Raw genomic sequence first — 20,448 nt, 5'->3', positions numbered from 1 at the left:
ATCACATTAAAAGCAAAGTACATACATAGTTCTCATCTAACAACATAAAGCTCTGCAGAGCATCTAAATTAATTAAACCATACATTGAAACTATGTAAAACATTTCAATGCGAAAACAAATGCGATCATAATCGCAACCAATGTAACAACCGATCCAACGGCATAATGATACCAAGCCTCGGTATGAATGGTATATTTTCTAATCTTTCTAATCTTCAAGCGCATTGCATCCATCTTGATCTTTTGATCATCTATGACATCCGCAACATGCAACTCCAATATCATCTTCTCCTCCTCAATTTTTCTATTTTTTCCTTCAAGAAATTGTTTTCTTCTTCAACTAAATTTAACCTCTCGACAATAGGGTCGGTTGGAATTTCCGGTTCAACAACCTCCTAGATAAATAAAATCTATGTCACGTTGGTCGGCATAATTGTCATAAACAATCGATGAACCAATAGTTATGAAAAGATAATATATACCACATCCGAATCATAGACAGGACGAGGGCCGACGGGGGCGGATATCAAAACCATTGCACTATATAAGATGCAATAATAAAAGTAAGAAAACTATACAAGTATCTATATATATAAACATACAAGTAAGATTTTTTTTCCTTTCAGAAAGAAGGTAAGAACAAGAGGCTCACCACGGTGGTGCCGACGATGAGATCGGCGCGGGCGATCGACGGCGGTGAAGACGGGGACGGGACGGGACGGACCGCTAAACCTAGACAAATATTGAGGAAAATGGAGCTTGGAGATCGAGCTTGGAGAGGAGAAAGCTTAAGTAGTGTGGCTCGGGCATTCCATCGAACACCTCGTGTGCATAGGAGGTGAGCTAGAGCACCATAAAGCTCTCTCCTCGCCGGCCACGAAAAACAGAGCACTGAGAGTGCTCTGCTCGCGGGCGTATATATAGGCAATTAATTGGTCCCGGTTCGTGGCTTGAACCGGGACTAAAGGGAAGCCTTTGGTCCCGGTTCAGGCCAACAACCGGGACCTATGGTGGTGCGCCAGGACCAAGGCACATTGGTCCCGGTTCGTCCCACCAACCCGGACCAAAAGGTCCAGACGAACGGGGACCAATGGCCCACGTGGCCCGGCCGGCCCCCGGGGCTCACGAACCGGGTCCAATGCCCCCATTGGTCCCGGTTCTGGATTGAACCGGGACTAATGGGCTGACCCGGCCTGGACCAATACCCCCTTTTCTACTAGTGATGCCTTCTAATGTCGATGTTATCACTCCGATCTCCAAAATCGCGTGAACTTCATGTTATGTTTGAAACTGTTCCTTGTATGTTGAGAACTCTTGCATCTTGAGACTTGTAAACTTGTGCTCTATTGCTTAGATGCACTATTTCTTTTATGTGGAATGTTTTTCAGAATCAATCATTGCTTCTTTTGTTCAATGATGCCTATATGTGACATGTTCTATGTGTGATAGAACTATATGCTGCTGCTGCATATGTTTCGTTGCAGGAAAGAAACAGAAACAGGGAAAAAAGGCTCCTGGGCACACCATTGCCGAGGGCTTCACTCTGCAATGACTGTGAACCTGGACCAGAACGCACCCTTTACCGAGAGGTCTCTCGGTAAAGGATAATAACCTGTAGCCCTCCTGGCAACTTTACCGAGAGGCCTCTCGGTAAAGGATAATAAACTGTAGCCCTCCTGGCAACTTTACCGAGAGGGCTCTCGGTAAAGGAAAAACAATTGCCGACGGTGGCTCTCGGCAAAATATTTTCATGGCTTTTAGGAAAAGTGACGTGGCCCTCCCCTATTGGCTGAGTTTGCCAGGAGTCACACTAGGAAAACATAGCGTTTGCCGACAGAGGCGCTCGGCAAAGTTGTCTCTCTTTGCCGAGAGTGGTGCTCGGCAAAGATGGCCCTCGGCCCGTCGGCCTGGCCCCACGTGTCAGGAGCTGACACGTGTCAGCCACCTATTGGCTGTCTTTGCCGAGCGTGGCTCTCGGCAAAGATGGCCCTCGGCCTGCTCCCCGTGGTCCCACGTGTCAGGAGCTGACATGTGTCAGCCACCTATTGATTGTCTTTGTCGAGCGTGGCTCTCGGCAAAGATGGCCCTCGGCCTGCTCCGCCTGGTGCCACATGTCAGGAGCTGACACGTGTCAGCCACCTACTGGCTGTCTTTGCCGAGCGTGGCGCTCGGCAAAGATGGCCCTCGGCCTGCTCCCCCTGGTCCCACGTGTCAGGAGCTGACACGTGTCAGCCACCTACTGGCTGTCTTTGCCGAGCGTGGCGCTCGACAAAGATGGCCCTCGGCTTGCTCCCCCTGGGCCCACGTATCAGGAACCGCCGTCACCGTCTGCTATCCGTTAGCTACTTTATTTTGCCGAGTGGTACTTTTCGACTCTCGGCAAAGTCTTTGCCGAGTGCCCGTGTTCTGGCTCTCGGCAAACTCCTGTTTGCCGAAGAGGTGTACGCCGGGTTGCTTTTGCCGAGGGTGACACTCGGCAAAGGCTTAGCCTGCGGTTTTCGGCCCTTTGCCGAGTGTCCGTGGCATTCGGCGTACCACCGGATTCCAGTAGTGGGCCCATTGCAAAAAGCTTCAGAAATGTAATGTCTGGATCACCCATATACGCAAGAGAGCAGGTAAACTAATGCAAGAAAGGTGCATTACCATACCAGAGATCATTCCAAAAAACAATATTCCCTAGTTTTATACGCCCCCCCCCTTCCCCCCTCCAATCCTGAAGATTATTTTTTCTTCCTGATGATAGTGTTGTTTTTCAATATGTACAGGATGCAGCCACAATCACAGTGGATCACCTTTGGTTTGCACATTTATATCGTTTGTGTACATTACTGATGTATGGAAGCAGGGGAGAACTCCCCAGCAAGGAAGATGGTCCGACCAGCAGGCCCGACATGCATGGCAGCCAGGCCAAGGTGGTAGACGCACAAGACCAGAAAATCATTCAGTGGTTGCTAGTAAAGCCCTCAACCATGTAGATTATAAGACTTTTTTCTCTGCCTATATATTTGCTTTTTGCTCAGCAGGAAAGGAAATGTGCATTGTTTGCCAGAGACAGTGGATAAGCTTGCATTCAGATAATTATTTGAGCATTGTGTGCGGAAAAAAGAACGAACACAAAGAGGAAAGGAAAAACCTAGAACACAACTAATATATAGCATTGCCCAGGAACTAGCAGTGGCTTGATACCGTTTGTTTCTGCATCTTCCAAGAAACAAATCACTGTCAGGCATTCGAAGGCCACCCCCCAAGCATTGTGTACTTTTACCTTGCTTCAGACCTGTACTATGGTGTTGTCATGTTTCAGTTATGTTGGTACAAGAGTTTTGCCATTTGTCGGATTTAATTTGCGATAATAACAAACTCTAATAGAGTAATAGTTGAGAAAAAGATGTGGCCTGTAAATATACAACCGCTAGCTTTACCCACAGTTGTTGGTTGACTGAAACTCACTGTCACATTGTAGGCGGAGAGCAGCCACATCCATGTTACAGAACCCGAAGCTAGAAGTAGCATGAAAAGAAGAACAATGTAAACATGACCACTCCCAAGAGAACTTCTGTAGATTGTCACACGCCATCTTGTCAGAAAGGTGATCACAGCAACAAGAACTCCACGCTATCGGAACCACAATCACTTTCAAGTCAGAAATCTGATCTGACAATGACTCCATCGAATCTGGACAAACAAGACAAAGAAAGCTCAGACATCACAGAAAATTTTCTGCCGATTTGAGCATATTGAAGAGCTTATACAAGCTTAAAGTATTTATCTGTAGGCACTTAGGTAGTACAGTATAAGTGTATCACAGGGAAGAGGTAGAATAGTGTTGTCACATTGGTAATATTCATCTCAAGCTCTCAACCGAATTTGAAACATGTGAATGCAAACGCTCAACGTTGGAACACAGCCATACTAGTATGAACATGACGAAAAATGAGTGAAAAATTCAGTCAAACAGAATTGGTACATTTGTGTTGCAATTCATATACACAACCGGCAGTATAAAAAAACTTATATTAAACAGAATAGGTGCCACCTAACACACCAGTACAAAAATGAGTGACAAAAGGGAAACAAATAAAGAACTTTGTCCGCCTCTAATTAATCTTACGGATTTGCTAATGTACAGCCACCTGAAAACTCCTTAAGTTTCAGTCAATCATCTCAACTGATTTTTTTCTAAATTAGGAGTACAGCCATGGTATGAGGATCTGGGGTCGAGATTGACAGTAATAGACAAGAATGTTCGGTTGCCTGTGCAATTATAAGATAAGCAATCTTAATGTTATGAGGTTGATTTCAGATAAAACAGCTTGCGCGCACAAGCTGTTCTTATTATTTAGATATTTATAGCGACTCCGGATATTGTTTGTGACCGTACCAGCTATGCAGATTTATGTCAAAATAACATCATGAGATAAACTATACATATGAAGATGAGTAGATGACTAAAATAAAACGTTTCATCCTCCCATAGCTATCACAAGAAAAGTGTACAAAATGACTTGTGCGCACTTTGAATGATTTTTCTCAAGGTGAAACAATTCAAGCTAAATTGGATCTACATTTGTATTCCTTCTACATTACCTTAATCATCAAAATTACTCGGAAATATTTATCTTCGTCTAGGTTTTCGTGGTTCCATCAGGACTCATGCATAAGCTACTCATAGTGTGCAAGATATTGTTTCTTACCAACCTCATTCTCGTGAATGGCAATTGGAACAAACAAGACAATGAAAAACAGTTACGTTCTAAAGCTGGCTTAGCTTTCTCACAAGCACATGAGAATAAACACTACTCAACCATGTAACCAAGAATTATCAATTGCGATAACGAACGATCAAGCATTACACAAGTTGTGTGACAATAAGTATGCAATAGAAAGTTTACCACTTCATATTGCCGGTGAAGACAACAACGATGGTGGGAAGTTGGTATATATGTGCGTCCCGAGCAATGTAGGCTGGTATTGTTTCAAACAAACACTGTGGAGCTGCAAGGTCTTGATGTCCATTGAGAGATATTCATAGAGTGGGTTAGGTACAGATGAGCGTTGTGTCCTTACCAATAGCAAATACCTCTCAGTTGCAGCTTTGATATAGTACTTGTACCCAGAATCTAGTGCGATTGTCTTCTCCATCTGCCACTGTCTAGGAGTTGCACCTTTGTTCTATGCAATGGTATAGCTGAGATGAGATGCAACTTCACCATGGAAACCAAACATCCCAACACTACCGGACTCGCGGGCTATGCCTACGGCCCAGGGCCGTCGGCATAGGTCCTTTGCCATCGGCATAGATCTATGCCTACGGCTGCCGTCGGCATAGCCCCGTCGGTGTAGATCACGTCAGCGTAGATGTGTCAGACCGTCGGCGTAGTGTAGCCGTCGGCATAGGTGCGTATGCCGACGGCCGTGGGACAGCCGTCGGCATAGTTTAGCCGTTGGCGTTGTTTTCCGTCTGACGGCAACAGACGGCGCCGTCAAAAGCGCTGGCGACCCAGGGGACGACACGTGGCGCAGGTATGCCGAGGGGTGAGGCGGGAGGGCGGGCTGGAACCTGCCATCGTTGAGGAAGGCGAGGAAGGACGGGGAGTGGAGGCTGAGGAACCTTCGGAGGAAGGAGCCCTCGGTGGCGAGCCGGCGGAAGGGGACACAGGCGGTGGAGGCGCGGGCGAGATCGGCTGGGGTAGGCAGCCGGAGGAAGATCTCTGCGAGGAGGTGGTCGGGGATGTCCGTCAGAGGTGAAGCAATTTTCTTGCTGGTTGCCATTGGCGTGGAGCGGGGAAGTGGTTGGGGCCGGCGACGGGGGTAGAACCGGCCGTCTGATGGGTGGAGATTGACTGAAATAAACAAGAATTTTGGTTGTCTGTGCAATGATAAGCACTCCCTTGAACTTATGAGGTTGATTTCAGATAAAACAGCTTGTGAGCAGTGACTCAGAAGATTGTTTCTGACCGTACCAATTATGCAGATTTATTCCTAAATGACATCGCGGCATAAATTATACATGTGAAGATGATTACAAGAAAACTTTTGTCGCTACTTATATCTATCAAAAGAATACTAATATACGAAACGAGTTGTCTTTGACTAATGAAATTTCTTGAGGTGAAACAAACCAAGTTAAACTGGATCTACGCTTGTATTCCTTCTATGTTACATTGGAAATAATTATCATGATATAGTGGTTTTTGTGGATCCATCAGGACTCGTGCATAAGCTACTCATAGTGTCCAAGATATTTTTTTCTTTACCAACCTCGTTCAATTAAAATGCCAGTTGGAACAAACAAGATAACAGAACACAGATATGCTCTCAAGCATGCTTAGCTTTCCCACACACACAACAAAACAAATACTAATAAATCATGTAAACAAGAATAATCAATGGCAATAATGAACAATCAAGAATTAGATAAGCTGATCGATAAGTACAAAGGAAGGAGATAACAAGGATGCAATAGAAATTTTACCACTTCATACTGTCCGTGGAGGTAACAATGATGGTGGAAAGTTGGTATATATCCCGGTTTGAAAAAAGTAGGCATATATGCTACGTGGGTAGCCTGAGCTTGAACCGTTTCGCACAAACCCTCTGAAGCTGCAATGTCTCGATGTCCATTGTGAAATACTCAAGGAGTGGCTTCTCTATAGGTGAACCTGGCAGGGATTCTGTTCTCATCTATAGCAAACACCTCTCTGTCACAGCTTTGATAAAATAGTGGTACCCAGAATCTAGTGAGATTGTCTTCTCCATCAGCCACTGGTTGGGACTCTCACCATTGTTTCGCACAATGGCATAACTGAGATCAGATTCAGTTTCATGTTCACCACGGAGACCAAACATCCCAAGCCTGCCTTCCCCTGCCTCAACGATGGCTACACCTTCCCTATACCATCCTCCCGGTGGGACTTCTGCAATGGAGAACTCCATCCTCCGGATGTCAAGCATGAGCAACAGGTTCCGCTTAACCACTAGAAAATCCCAGTAGAAGCAGCCATAAGCATAATGGTGCCTGAGACAAAAAGGGTTCATCCATGAAATCATGTCCGAGTCACGCATGCCAAGGCCCAAATCACTCAAATCCTTGGACGCAGCATCTCGCCATTGTCCCGTGCTTGAAGAGAAGGCGAAGGCCGCCAGCTTAGTTTTGCCAAGTGCCAAACAAATCACCCTGAATGACGTCTCTTCCGTGGGCGCTCCTCATCCTCCTCGCCGAGGGGAGCGAGGAAACGATGGGGGAGCCGGTGCTCCACCGAAGCGGCTAGGTCGTCAGGTACCGGGGAAGCAGGACATATCGCCGGTGCAAGGGGTCGCACACAGCGAGCTCCGGGAAGACTCGGGGCTGCCCTTCTTCTGTGATCTTGCGGAAGAGGAGGACGCGGCCGTCGCGGACGTCCCACACGATCCATTGGCAGTGGGAGGGGAGGAAGGGGAACTTGAAGTCGGTGACGAGGGCAAGCGCGCGGGCGGTGGGCGCGGAGGGCTGGGTGGAACCCGCCGAGGTTGAGGAGCGCGAGGTGGAGCGGGACGTGGAGGCCGCGGAAGGCACGGAGGAAGGAGTCGTCAGTGGCTAGCCGACGGAAGGTGACGCATGCCGCGGAGGCGCGTGTGAGGTCAGCCGGGTCGGCCAGCCGGATGAGGATCTCAGTGAAGAGCCTAGTAGCAGTGCGGGTTTTAGGTTTATCAGTAGTGCGGGATGGTGCGCTACTGATAAGGTGCTACAGCTAACGTGTAGCAGTAGCGCTTGTCGTCCCACGCTACTGCTATACATGGATAGCTGTAGCGCGCTTCAGTGAAGAGCGCTGCTGATATTATCTGCAACACTTTTTACAGGGAAGCGCTACTGGTAAGGCGGCGCTACTGCTAACTTTTTTCCCCTCGCTACTAATAGTTTTATTAGTTTTTTTCTGCATATTTGTTTTGTATTTGAATAGGCTTTATACAATAATCTTTAGCATATCATATACATACAAATGTAATCATAGCATATACATACAACTAGTCTCATCAAATCATGTCATCATCATAATCATCATCCAACACAAAGTGGTCTCTCGTCATCATCTCGAAAATAGCGATACAAGTCTCGACTACTTGCAAATACATCATCATCCATCTAAACAATGATATACGCGAGAAGAGCTATCACTTTGAGTGAGAGCGAAACTATGGAATACATGAGTTCGTATCCCTCTCTCGCATTAGCGTGAACCTAAACTAACTACTGCCTGTCCCTCGGAAACCGGAAAACGGTACACCTGGGCCTGACACTCCGGCCACTCACTGTATATATATTCCTGCCGTAGCACTTATTCGCCATCGATGATCTATGCACCTGCATCGTCACATGAGTCGATGACATGCAACATATATAGTTGAGCAACAAAAAGAGACAGACTTAGCAAAAATAGAAACAACATATCATAAGCATAAATAACAAAGTTCATCGTACCCAAAATGCCCTAATTAGAGTGATCTTTGCTAGTCGAGCAGGAGGACGGTTTAATTACATCACAAGTAAAGTTTCGCCGTGCATAACTCAAAGTTTTGTCATACAGAAAATATGGACTAAACGGACACATTGTCATATATCGACAATCGCTCCAACATGTCGTGCCATCCATCGATGTCAGGGAGATAGTCCCCGAGCTTAGTGAAAGGCTTCATGTCGAGACGCTGAGAGGCTACCCATGTTCGGACGTCTTCCAACGACATTTGTCCTTCTTCGTAGAACATCCCTGTTTTTCTGACGACCTCCTTCATGATGATTTGGGCAAGTTCGCGCTGGATATTATAGAACTCAGCTCGAAGTCGATGATCCTCAATATCTCCTACGTCCTTTGCCCATTACAGAATATGGGCATCACCGGATCTAGGTGACATGCGAAGGTTCTGGTGATCCCTTTTGTACTCCAGCATCTGGTGTAGGACATAGAATCCAGCATTAAGATAATCACTCGGTTGCTGGATGCAGCAGAAGTCGGTCTTATGGCTGAAGGCGAGCTTGCCGCCCCTTCTCTTCTTGTCCTTGACCTCTCCACCCCGTGCTTGGTAGTAAAACATAGCACTGTCGAGAACATCCTTGATGTGGGTGTAATCTTTTTTGTGAATGTTCTTCGACGAGTCCAAGTAAAGAGCGTGGGAGTATCGGGGGTAGAGGATGATGAGGACGGCACGCCTGCCGCTGCGCAAAATAAGTACACCTCAAATTAATTGGCCTCCACCGTGCAAATGAATGATTGAAATCGAAGGAAGGATATCCGCGCGGATTACTTACACGGGATGATAAGGCACCACTAGTAGAAAAAGAGTCAAATGTGAAGCACAATAGTGCCGGTTTGAATTTCAGCCGGCACTAATGTGTACAATAGCACCGGTTCGTGGCGAACCTTTTAAAGAGGCTGTGTCAGCCTGTGGTCAGGCTATGGCCCCACCATCACCATTTAGTGCCGGTTCGTACCACGAACCGGTACTAATGAGGTTATGGCAAGCTGTTTTTAGTCCCACCTCGCTCCCCTAACAAGCCTTTTGCCACCTTAAATATGTTATTTCTCAAACTATCACAAGCACTTGGTCTTCATTGAACTCTATGTGTAGAATTTGTGGCCGCAATATGAGTCTTCATCGGTTTATAAATCGTTGATGACTCATATTGACAATTCAGATTGTACACACAAAGATCATTGATGATCAAAGTATTTTTGATGTTATAAGATCATATTGACAATTTAGACTGTAAAGAAATATAAGATCATGATCTAAATGCTCTTATATTTTTTGCGTTCAGTATGCACCAACTGCTAGGCGGGAGGAGCTGTTTAGTACCGGTTCGTGGCGAACCTTTAGCACCGGTTCGTGCCACGAACTGGTACTAATGAGGTTGTGTCAGGTAAGGCTGGGCCCCACGAGCACCTTTAGTACCGGTTCATGGATGAACCAGTACTACAGTTTCTTAGTAAGCTGTTTTTTAGTCCCACCTCGCGAAGAGAGAGGGACTAGGAGCGGTTTATAAGCCCTGAGTGCAGAGACGATGAAGAAGAGGCTCAATGCTCACGTTGCTTAGCTTCAAGCCTTCAGGAATATGGTAGACTGCACGGAGCTATGCGCAGTGCAGTTTACACTATTCCGAAAGGCTTGAAGCAAATTAACGAGCATTGCACCTCTTTTTTATTTTTAATAACTTATTACAACTCCAGACTTCTTCTGTTATGGCAAAAACTAATTGCACGTCGGCATTTCTTTTTTTAAACTTTGGTTATAACTCCAGACTTTGACCATCAAGTTTTGCAGAAAAGAAAAAATTGCAGGAAAAAAAACTATAGCTGAAAAGAAAAAAACAATATAAAATGACCGTGAAATTGAAAATCACTACAAAATGAACTCTGAAAATGTTGAATTTTGGCAAACTAGATGAAAAATTACTCAGAAATAAATAGAAGAAAATAAATATAACAGAAAAGAAAAAACTATACAAAAAACTACGCAGAAATAAATAGAAGAAAATAAAGCAGAAAAGAAAAAACTATAAAAAAAATTGGGGCGCTGCCCTGTGGGCCTGCTAGGCCACGGGCGTGCAATTACAGGCCTTAAAGGCCCAGCAGACTCACAGGGCAGCGCGCAGAATTTAGGCCCACAAGCCTGCTATATAGAGGAGTTCAAAGATGTAGCCGCGGCTGGGTTTATAAACCAGTGCGGCTGCCCTTCGCCCGGCCAGGTGGGACTAAACTTTGGGATGGCAGCGCGAGGCCTTTAGTACCGGTTGGTGGCTACAACCGGTACTAAAGATCACCCTTTAGGACCGGTTGGATCCACCAACCGGTACTAAAGGCCTGCACTTCCCGCCTCTTGGCCTGGCCAAAGTTGGCCTTTAGTACCGGTTGGTGGCTACAACCAGTACTAAAGGCCCATCCTATATATATAGCACTTACAAAAATTTCAGTTACATCTCCCCACTTTCGTCTCCAACCTCTCGACATCGCCGCGCGTCGCTCGATCCCGTCATCGCCGCCCGTCGTCCGTCGTCGTCGTCGTTGTCCCCGCCGCCGCCCGTCGTCGTCGTCGTCTCGCGCCGCCGCCCCGAACGCCGCCGCCGTCCGTCGTCGTCGCCGCGGTCCCGTACATCTCTCGCACCCGCGCGCCGACGCCCCCGCCCCTTACGCCGCCGCCCTCGCCCCGTACACCGACGCCCTCGCCCCGTATGCCGGCGCCCCCGCTCGTACGTACGGGGCGGCGGCGTACGGGGCGGCGTACACACACATACACACATATACACACACTACACACATACACACACACACACATTTTTTACTTATTTTATGTTTTTTGTTTTCTGTTTTTTAGAAAATTTAATTAAATATTAATTAGCTAGGTATGTGAGATTTGAACTAGTTGAATAATTAATATAACTAGTTTATTTTTAGTAAGAAAATTGTCGAACTAGTTTATTTAGGTATATGAGATTTGAACTAGTTGATTAATTAATATAACTAGTTTATTTTTAGTAAGAAAATTGTCGTATCTGAGATTTGATTATCTAATCAAAATATTATTTGTTAATGAGTTTTTCTGTTTATTTAATGTTTTTATATATTTTGAGTTTATATAAATGTTAGATTAATGTCGAATGTTAGATGAATTAGATAGAAAAGTTAATAGAACTAGTTTATTTTTAGTAAATGCTTAGTTGAACTAGTTGAATTAATATATAGAACTAGTTTATTTTTAGTAAATGCTTAGTTGAACTAATTGAATTAATATAACTAGTTTATTTTTAGTAAATGCTTAGTTGAACTAATTGAATTAATATAACTAGTTTATTTTTAGTAAATGCTTAGTTGAATTAATAGAAGTAGTTGAATTAATTGAATTAGTAAGTGTTTAATGTTTCGCCTAATATGAACATAGGAAATGTCGTCTGACGACGGAAAAATTTTCGGTATGTGCACATACTGTGAAGACGAGCGCGGTCAGTGCGACAGAAATTTCCTTGTTGATGGTAGGCGATTCAGCATCAAGCTGGATGAGACTTTCGAATTCGATACAGTAAGTCACAACGACAAGTCTGTTTTCGTAATTAAGCATGACTTATATATGCTTCATTTGCCTGACTTATAATTTTTAATTTTCACTATTCTACTAGCGCATCCCATGCCATGCAAGAATTCTTGTCTTGGATAAGATAGGTTTCAAAGATATGGAAACTATGGAGGTAAAGAGAGCTTACCTGAAAATTGAGCATGATGGTTATACTTTCAACATCAAAGTATACAATGCACACATGTACACCTATTTTGAATGCAAAACTTGACAAGCCCTATGCAAGGTTTATGCATTTGAGCCTGGTATGGTTATCACCTTTGATATTCGTTCGGAAGATGATATTGAAGGTAATAGAGACATATGGGTCGATGTGCAGACGCTTCCAGTTCTACCATTATGTGAGTTCTTCTCAAATATATTTTTGTCTTTGATATTGCTTATTTCAAAAATAACTGACAACTAATTTCTATTGACAGCTTATCTCCATTCAACCAAACATGTCCGGCGCTTGATAGACAGGACCTTCTACTGTCCCGGAGCTGAACTAAACTGGGAGGAGATAAGTCATTATGTTTCATGGCTTGAGGATCTTCATACTGTCAAGACAATTTTTTTCCTGCACTTGGAAATGTTAGTACTCAAAACGTGCGACCAATAGTGATGGTATTGAACTACGGTCACATCTATTTAGGAATGATGGTAAGATATTTACTATTTGTCCTCAGTGCATATTTTGCATACATATTTTTTTTAAACTTTCATTGCTGAGTATATTAATTAAGTACTATACGATGTTCTTCAACAGGGACTCCCGATGACAGTTGTGCCTCAGGGGATCGAGACTAAAGGTCAGATGTTAATTGTTAGCTTAAGGCCAAGATATCCTGCATTGCACATGAATGCATTCAGGATTTCTAGAAGCGATGAATGCTTAATAGTGAAAGATTGGAGGAAAATTGTTAATGATCGCAAAGAAGTACTAGGGGGCAGCAATAAGAAGCGCAGCCCACGATTAGGAGACAGGTTCATCGGCATGCTCCAGTATGATCAATCAGGAGAGCTATACATGTTCTATGCTATTTTACCAGAGAAAGAGTAGCTAGCAGGAGTGATTTAGCCAGTTCTTCATGCTGCTCTTAATTAGTACTTGGCCTTTCATGTCCGTATTCTTTGTTCTGAACTTAAGTGATTTGCTTTTGTGGTGTTATATATGAACGCTTATAATATCATGACAATCATGTTGAACTCGATGATTGGTTCTACTAGAAATTATATATATATATATATATATATATATATATATATATATATATATATATATATATATATATATATGCATAACATTTACAATGTGTAGTATCGTAAAATACCAGCAAACGAAAAAGAATTAAAATGGAAACACAAAATTAAATGAAAAAGAAATCATAAAACTAAAACCCCCCAAACCTTATAGTACCGGTTGGTGTTACCAACCGGTACTAAAGGGCTCCAGGCCCCCGGAGCTGGCTCGTGCCACGTGGTTTCCCTTTAGCACCGGTTCGTGCAGAACCGGTACTAAAAGGGGGGGCCTTTAGTGACCACACTTTAGTGCCAGTTATGGAACCGACACTAAAGGGCCTTACGAACCGGTGCTATTGCCCGGTTCTGCACTAGTGCACGAGAATCGCCTCCTTCTCCTTATTGGCGAGCATGAAACTGATGATGTATTCCCTCGCGTATTCACGGTGCTTTGCGCAGACTCCCAAGAAGCCCTCGTGCATGTAATACGGGTCAGCGACACAGATATGAGGTATCTGCTCAACCCCGATGATGTAGTTCATGTGCAAGGCATAAAGGTGGACAAGAGTAAAATCCAGCTTCTTCACGTGAAACATGTCGAATATGTAATCGAATCGAAGGAAGAACTTATCCACGGGGAAGCAGTCGATGTACGACAATCGCCGTGGAATGTTAACCACGTAGAGTGGGTATCCTGGATCTTTCGAGGCGATGAGGCCTTTCTCTATCCGCAGCACATCATCATCAAGTCTCCTTAGATCGCCGAATCTAGCCCCTAGCGCTCTTGTAGGTAGGATTGGTTGACCGGGGATATCTATACGGTCCTGAAGCCGAGGCTGCTGGATCATAGAATCAACTTTTTTGCCTTTCCTCGCTCTCTTCCTAGACTTCTTTACTACCGGAAGGTCGTCCATAATACGTTCAGCCTCCGGAGACGGCAATTCAGGAACCGACTCATGATGCTCAAACCCTGAGTAGGCGCCAATATAGACATACTGTTGAGTGCCATCGTCATCCTCATCCTCATCCATGGCGACATCATCAGCGACTAATGGAGCCTCTTCCTTACCCCATCCTCTATCACCCAACCCGACACCCGACGCTAATTGGGTCGGTGGGGTGTTGATGTTCATACCTTGCTGAGGCTGCATGCTCGTGGGTGTGCTCCCGGCCGCCTCCAGACGAAGCAGACTCTTTAGCCACAACAGGACCCACCCATTGCAACAATCACTAAGCCGCCGTGGGGTCTCGTCGTCATCCCCCACTAGTATCAGAGGGAGGCAAATTCTCGTGGCCCGGTTTGACACTGGCCACGGAAACCTTGAAGATGTTCGGGGGGATCGACCGACTGTGGAACAATGGTTCCTTCGGCTCCATTATCGTCGCCTTCCCCACGTCCACCTTATGGTCGCCGATGGTGTACAATATGGTGCACGGGGTTTCGTCAGCCTGCAAAGAAAAGTCTGCGACGTGAGACATCCGAAAGGCAATGAAAATGGGGGATGATACATTTATTGAAGGGGGCCAGTGTGACAGATACCGTGAGGACATCGAGCTAACCAAAGACGAAGCACCGCCGATCACGTCCGGTGCGGGAGCAGGTGCGGGAGCCGGTGCGAGAGCAGGTGCTGGTGCAACGCTAGTCGAGCTGCTCCCCAAGAAGTCAGCAAGGGGAAAGTCCGGTGCATTTTTTTCTGGATTTTGCCTGGTCCAAGTGAAAATGGCCGGAACCAAGAAAGTAGACATAGATACAACCATCTGTTTTGTGGCAGCTACCGCTATTGCGACTGTCTGAGATGATTTCTTCTCAACTGCAATCTCAACCTTCTTGTCGATATTTTCTTCAGTTAACCTCCGTCTTTCCTTTCTCTCCTCCGTGGTCTCACGGTAGTACTTCTTTCACGTGGCTCCGTCTCCAACACCGTGCACGCGTCCATACGACGGTCGAATCTCCACCGAGAGTCGTTTCAATATGTTCAACGCCCGGTTGAATGGAGTGTCCCACTTGGGCCTCGCCAATGCCTCAGACGGCGAGTCGCTTTCGGTCGCAATCCTGTGCTGCTCTCTCTGCAAAAGGCACAAGGATCGTTTACAAATATGACTAACGTGTGCAGTCGAATTGATCAAAAACTAAAATTACTAGCAGTCTAATGAATTCCGTCATGACCACGTTTGTCTCGTAAACCTTCTTCACTGGGTCCCAACAGTGCCGGGCCCTGAGGACGTCACGCTCCTGCGGGATGGTGAACTCCGCCAAGAGGTCTGGGATTCCCAGACTCGCGGTTTCCGCGTCCTCCTTGGCCCATTTGGACCTCTTCCTGCGTAACCACGGCTTCCGAGGTGGTGGCTCCCAATATTCCTCTCTTGAAGCCCCTTCATGTACTTAGACTTTATTTGGCAGCTTCGGCCTCGCAAGCCACCTTGAATATTCGAAACTGCTCTTCCGTGATTGTCGGATTATCCTTTACAATCTCGGAGTAGGGTTCCTTCTTGTCGATGATCCTTGCTTTCACCCTTGTTTTCCAGGCGGCCAACACGTCGCTAAACCTGGTCATGGCGTGTTTGTTTATCTTCTTCATTGCCGGGTCCTTATCTGGATCTTCATAATCCTTTTCATTCCGGCCCGGGAACAAGAATATCTGGTGAAACTTCTTTAGGAGGGAGGGCCTCATATTATCTATCTTCTGTAGTTTCTCATCGTTGATGGTGGCGGTTGTCCGTACGATGCAGCCTATTTGATTGTGTAGCACGCACGCACTTCCTCAGGCGCGTTTGGCTCAAAATTGTCGTCGTCCACCTCTGTGACCACCAGTCTAGTATTCCTGAGTTTGTTAGGAAGCCATTGCCTCTTTGCTTTTGGTTCTACACCGGCTCCGCTCCCCGAGGCAGCGCCGGTCTCAGTCTCAGCGCCGGTCTCGATGTCAGTCTCAGTCTCAGCGCCGGTCTCAGTCTCAGCACCAGTTTGCATGTCGGTCTCAGTCCCCGATGCCACCGGTGGGCCCAGCAACAACATTGGTTGATCGTCGGCAAGGCTCAAAAATTCGTCTGCCGCCCGGTAGACGTCGTCGCAATCACAAGAACCCTATCCTTCATCGTTGCTAGCCATGTTTCCTACAATTAAATCTAGTCAATTAATTCTAGACCTAATAAAATGAATAAGACATAAAAAAGGCCTATTGTTTTGTAGGAACGTTGACTCCTTCCTGGTGCGGCAAATCCCGGGCACTCGATATGTCGTAGTTTGTAGCACAAGTCATGCTGAAATTCACGGAAAATTTTGGCATGACCTTTGCTAAAAAGTGGACAAATCGAGAACCTGAAATTTGTCGGAACGGAAATGAATCAACATTCCGGCAAAACATAGGCCACTCGGCTTCATTCCTTGGAAACAACGAAAGGCCACTTGGGCACAATCGAAACATGCATGTGCAAACACAATTGAGGAATTTCATATATCCTGACCACTATAAGAAAATGTACACAAATCTCATGCTCTCTCAAACTCAATTCAAAAACCAAATATAGATTATATTTAGTTAACTACTGAACTAAATTACTTTACTCTAAACTAAACCCTACTGCCCTAATTAACATCTCGTTAAACAAACTCAATTCAAAAACTAAACCCTATTAAACTAATTAACATCAACATTATCTACTACTTAACATCTATTATTACCCTAACTAAAAAACATCTACTATTAACCATACTGCCCTAGCTAACTAGTACCATCACTACTACTAATTAACATCTACTACTACTACTAAAAATCATTATGTATGAACCCTAGTACTAATTAACATCTACTACTACTGCTAACTAACATGGCAGAGGAGGAAAAAGCTGAGAGAGAGAGGGGGTGGGGGAGGGGTGGGGGGGGGGCTTACAGAGAGGGGAGAGATGGTGGCGGGGAGGTGCTCGACGACAGAGGTAGGGGCGGCGAGGGCGGGCTCAGGATCGAGAGGCGGCGCTCCTGGGCGGGCTCGGGGGCGGTGAGGTCGAGTGCGGCGACGGAGAGGTCGAGGGCGGCGACGGTGAGGTCAAGGGCGGCGATGGTGAGGTCGAGGGCGGCCCGAGAGGCGGCGGCGGTGAGGCTGGGCGGCCTCGGGCGGCGGCCGTGAGGATGAGTGCGGCGTCGACGCCGGCAGGAGACGGTGGCGGAGTGGCGGAGACGGCAGCGAAGAGTGGGGCGAGGGATTTGGGGGAGAAGTGGTGGCAGGGGGGAAACCGTTTTTTGGGTTAAGTCAAAAATAACGGTAGCGCGTTAGGGAAAACACGCTATAGCTAAGTTAGCTATAGCGCGTTTTCGCAAATGCGCTACTGCTATTCCTTCATCCTTTTTTTCCCTGTTTCGTTTATTTTTCTTTATATTTTATATTTTTCCTTTTTCTATTTCTTTCGTTTTTATTTACTTTTCTATTTGTTTTTCATTTTATTTTATTTTCGTTAGCAGTAGTGCTTTACACGTAAACGCGCTGCTATAAGAATATTAGCGGCAGCGCGGTTTCTGAAAGATCGCTAGTACTATGTGTAGCCCATCGGTTTAGTGGTCGAAATTTTAGTAGTAGCGAGTTTACAGCGAGACGCGCTACTGTTATATATGCATCTGCAGCGCGCTTATTTGGCACGCGCTACTGCTGTCTAGCAGTAGTGAGCCTTTTTAACAAGCGCTACTGCTAAAGTTGTGTGCATAACGTTTTCCCTAGTAGTGAGTAGGTGGACGGGGAGTTCCGTCAGAGGTGAAGCCATCTCCTGACCAGTCGGTAGAGCAGGTGGCCACCGGGAACCCTCGCGGCATTGCCGGCGGCGGCTGATGTGTGCGGCTGCCTGCTGGCCGCTGGAGCTGGGAGAGAGTGATTTTTTTTCTTGGTGCTGCCGAAGTGGGCTTCTAACGGGCCCTTTTTGTGCCAAAAAAGGTTCAAAATGCTAGACACAATGCTAGAGTTTTTTTTCATTGCGCTGGAAATTATACAGTGTTTAAATTGGAAACCATCCAAACTAGGGCGGTATTTAAGTTTTCTGCCGGCATTTAATCTTTCTGGCATTTAATCTTCAACATGTCTTCACTTGTTCTCCTTTTCTAAGAATTACCATGCATCCATTAAACACATGTCACCGAGCAAGATTTATTGGTAGAAAAAATATGTTGTACAAGTGGAAACCATGAAAAACATCGGAAAGATGACACTATCTTTGAATATTTATAGAAAACCCTAGAAAATAATAAAAACCCTAGGGAGTTTTGCAACTGCAATCACTATCGCCCATTGTCATAGGATATGAGGGAGCAACATTGCACTAAAGGGTTTCCTGAATCGAAGAAGAGGCCCATCGGCGGTGGAGCCAATGTCAATGTGGCACATCAACCGGGGATCATCATCGTGCTCTTTGAAACCCAAACTCATCACATGTGGTCAATATCGCCAGGGCAAACCGCCCGATCTAGCACCCTCAAGCCACTATCCATGTTTATGGACTGCCGTCATCCCTCTTACACGGACGACGCCATCAAAGATGCTAACAGCCACACCATCACACCAAGGGAGTGCCTGAGGACAAATCCCATTGATTCATTGACTTCGGCATGGTGCTACTAAGATGGAGCACACGCTCGGGAAACCTTTCTTTTGAACGTCGGTACGGCATTAATGAGATGCCATGAGAAATAATACAAAACACATCCCTAACTAAAGAGCCAAGGCAGAGAGTCAGGGTCCTGCATCCTCATGTTGCTGGTGCATCGAACAGGGTGGGGGCGAGACTCCAAGTCCTCGCCGTGGAGAAAATGAGGAGAACAATTGTCTCCCTTATCGCCTTTCAAGCGGACGAGCGGTGATTGAAGACGTTTCCACAGTTTGTACATCACATATCTAATATGTGATCCAAAGGAATTTAAAAGGCAGCATACGGACCTAGGTCGATGATATGATACAAAACATACAAATATACAACCCAACTGACCATAAGATTTGTTGTTATAATTCCCTGTAAAAAAAGATTTATTGTTATAATAACTGTATTATTATACTACGATGAAACCACGCTCAGCAATAACAAGCAACCGGCGGTAGATCCATGCTGCTTACGGTATAGTGCTCCAGTGCTTGTCTTGGCCTCTTGGGTTGGCCAATTGTTATATTCTCCTTGTTATAATTACTCTAATTAGTTTTTAAAGAGGCCACTTGATAAATATGGAGTACATCAGTTAGCATTACCACGGGTGTTGTTGATACGAACTCTTAATTTCATTGTGACAATCTTATAGCCATGGAACAGCCACACCACTGCTTTGAACTAACCGAAGCAAGAAGTAGCATCCAAGGAAGAAAAACATAGACATTATCACTGCAAAGTGAAGCCCTGTAGATTGTCAGCAAGCAAAGCGATCACAGATGGGAGAAATGCACATTATTGAAATCACAAAGCACTATGGACTCAAGAATGCTGCTCAGACTACAGCTCCGCAAATCTGAAGAAAAAGGGACAAAAGATCAGACAACCGATAAAATTTTCCACCCAGTTTGTGCATATTCAAGATTTCACCAGGAACAAATTATCGTTACTTCTACTGGTCATCCGAACTTAGTGCCCCGAGGGCACCGTATAGCAGCACCAACCTCCAGCTGTAGGTTGTTGCTGCTTATATTGTTCTTGCGTTCGTTTTCAGTTGACCATTTTGCCATTAGTCAGACTGTGCCTGTTATAGCAACTCTAACTAATAACTAAGAAAAAAAATCTGACTTGAAAATACACAACAGCTAGCTTTTAACACAGCTGTCGATTTATAGGAGCTCATAGTTTCAATGTCACGTTCTTAGGCAGTGAAGGTCCACATTGATGTTACACTTAATTAACCGAAACATTGATATGACCACAGCCAGGTGAAGCAATGTAGATTGTGTTGTCTTGTAGGCAAGGCGATCACGTCCGTGAGGACTCCAAGCTATTGAAATCGCTGTTACATTGAAATAGCAATGCCGATCTGATTATGTATGGCCCCGTCGAACCTAAACAGGTAAGATTGAAGTTTAGGCACCAAAGAAGAATCTTGCAGAATAGCATTGTCACATTGGTAATATTGATCTCAACAGAATCTGCAATATGTGACTGCAAACACTCGCTTC

Source organism: Triticum aestivum, chromosome 7B, assembly GCF_018294505.1.
Source record: "Triticum aestivum cultivar Chinese Spring chromosome 7B, IWGSC CS RefSeq v2.1, whole genome shotgun sequence".
Lineage (NCBI taxonomy): Eukaryota > Viridiplantae > Streptophyta > Magnoliopsida > Poales > Poaceae > Triticum > Triticum aestivum.
This window is presented reverse-complemented; position numbering follows the sequence as displayed.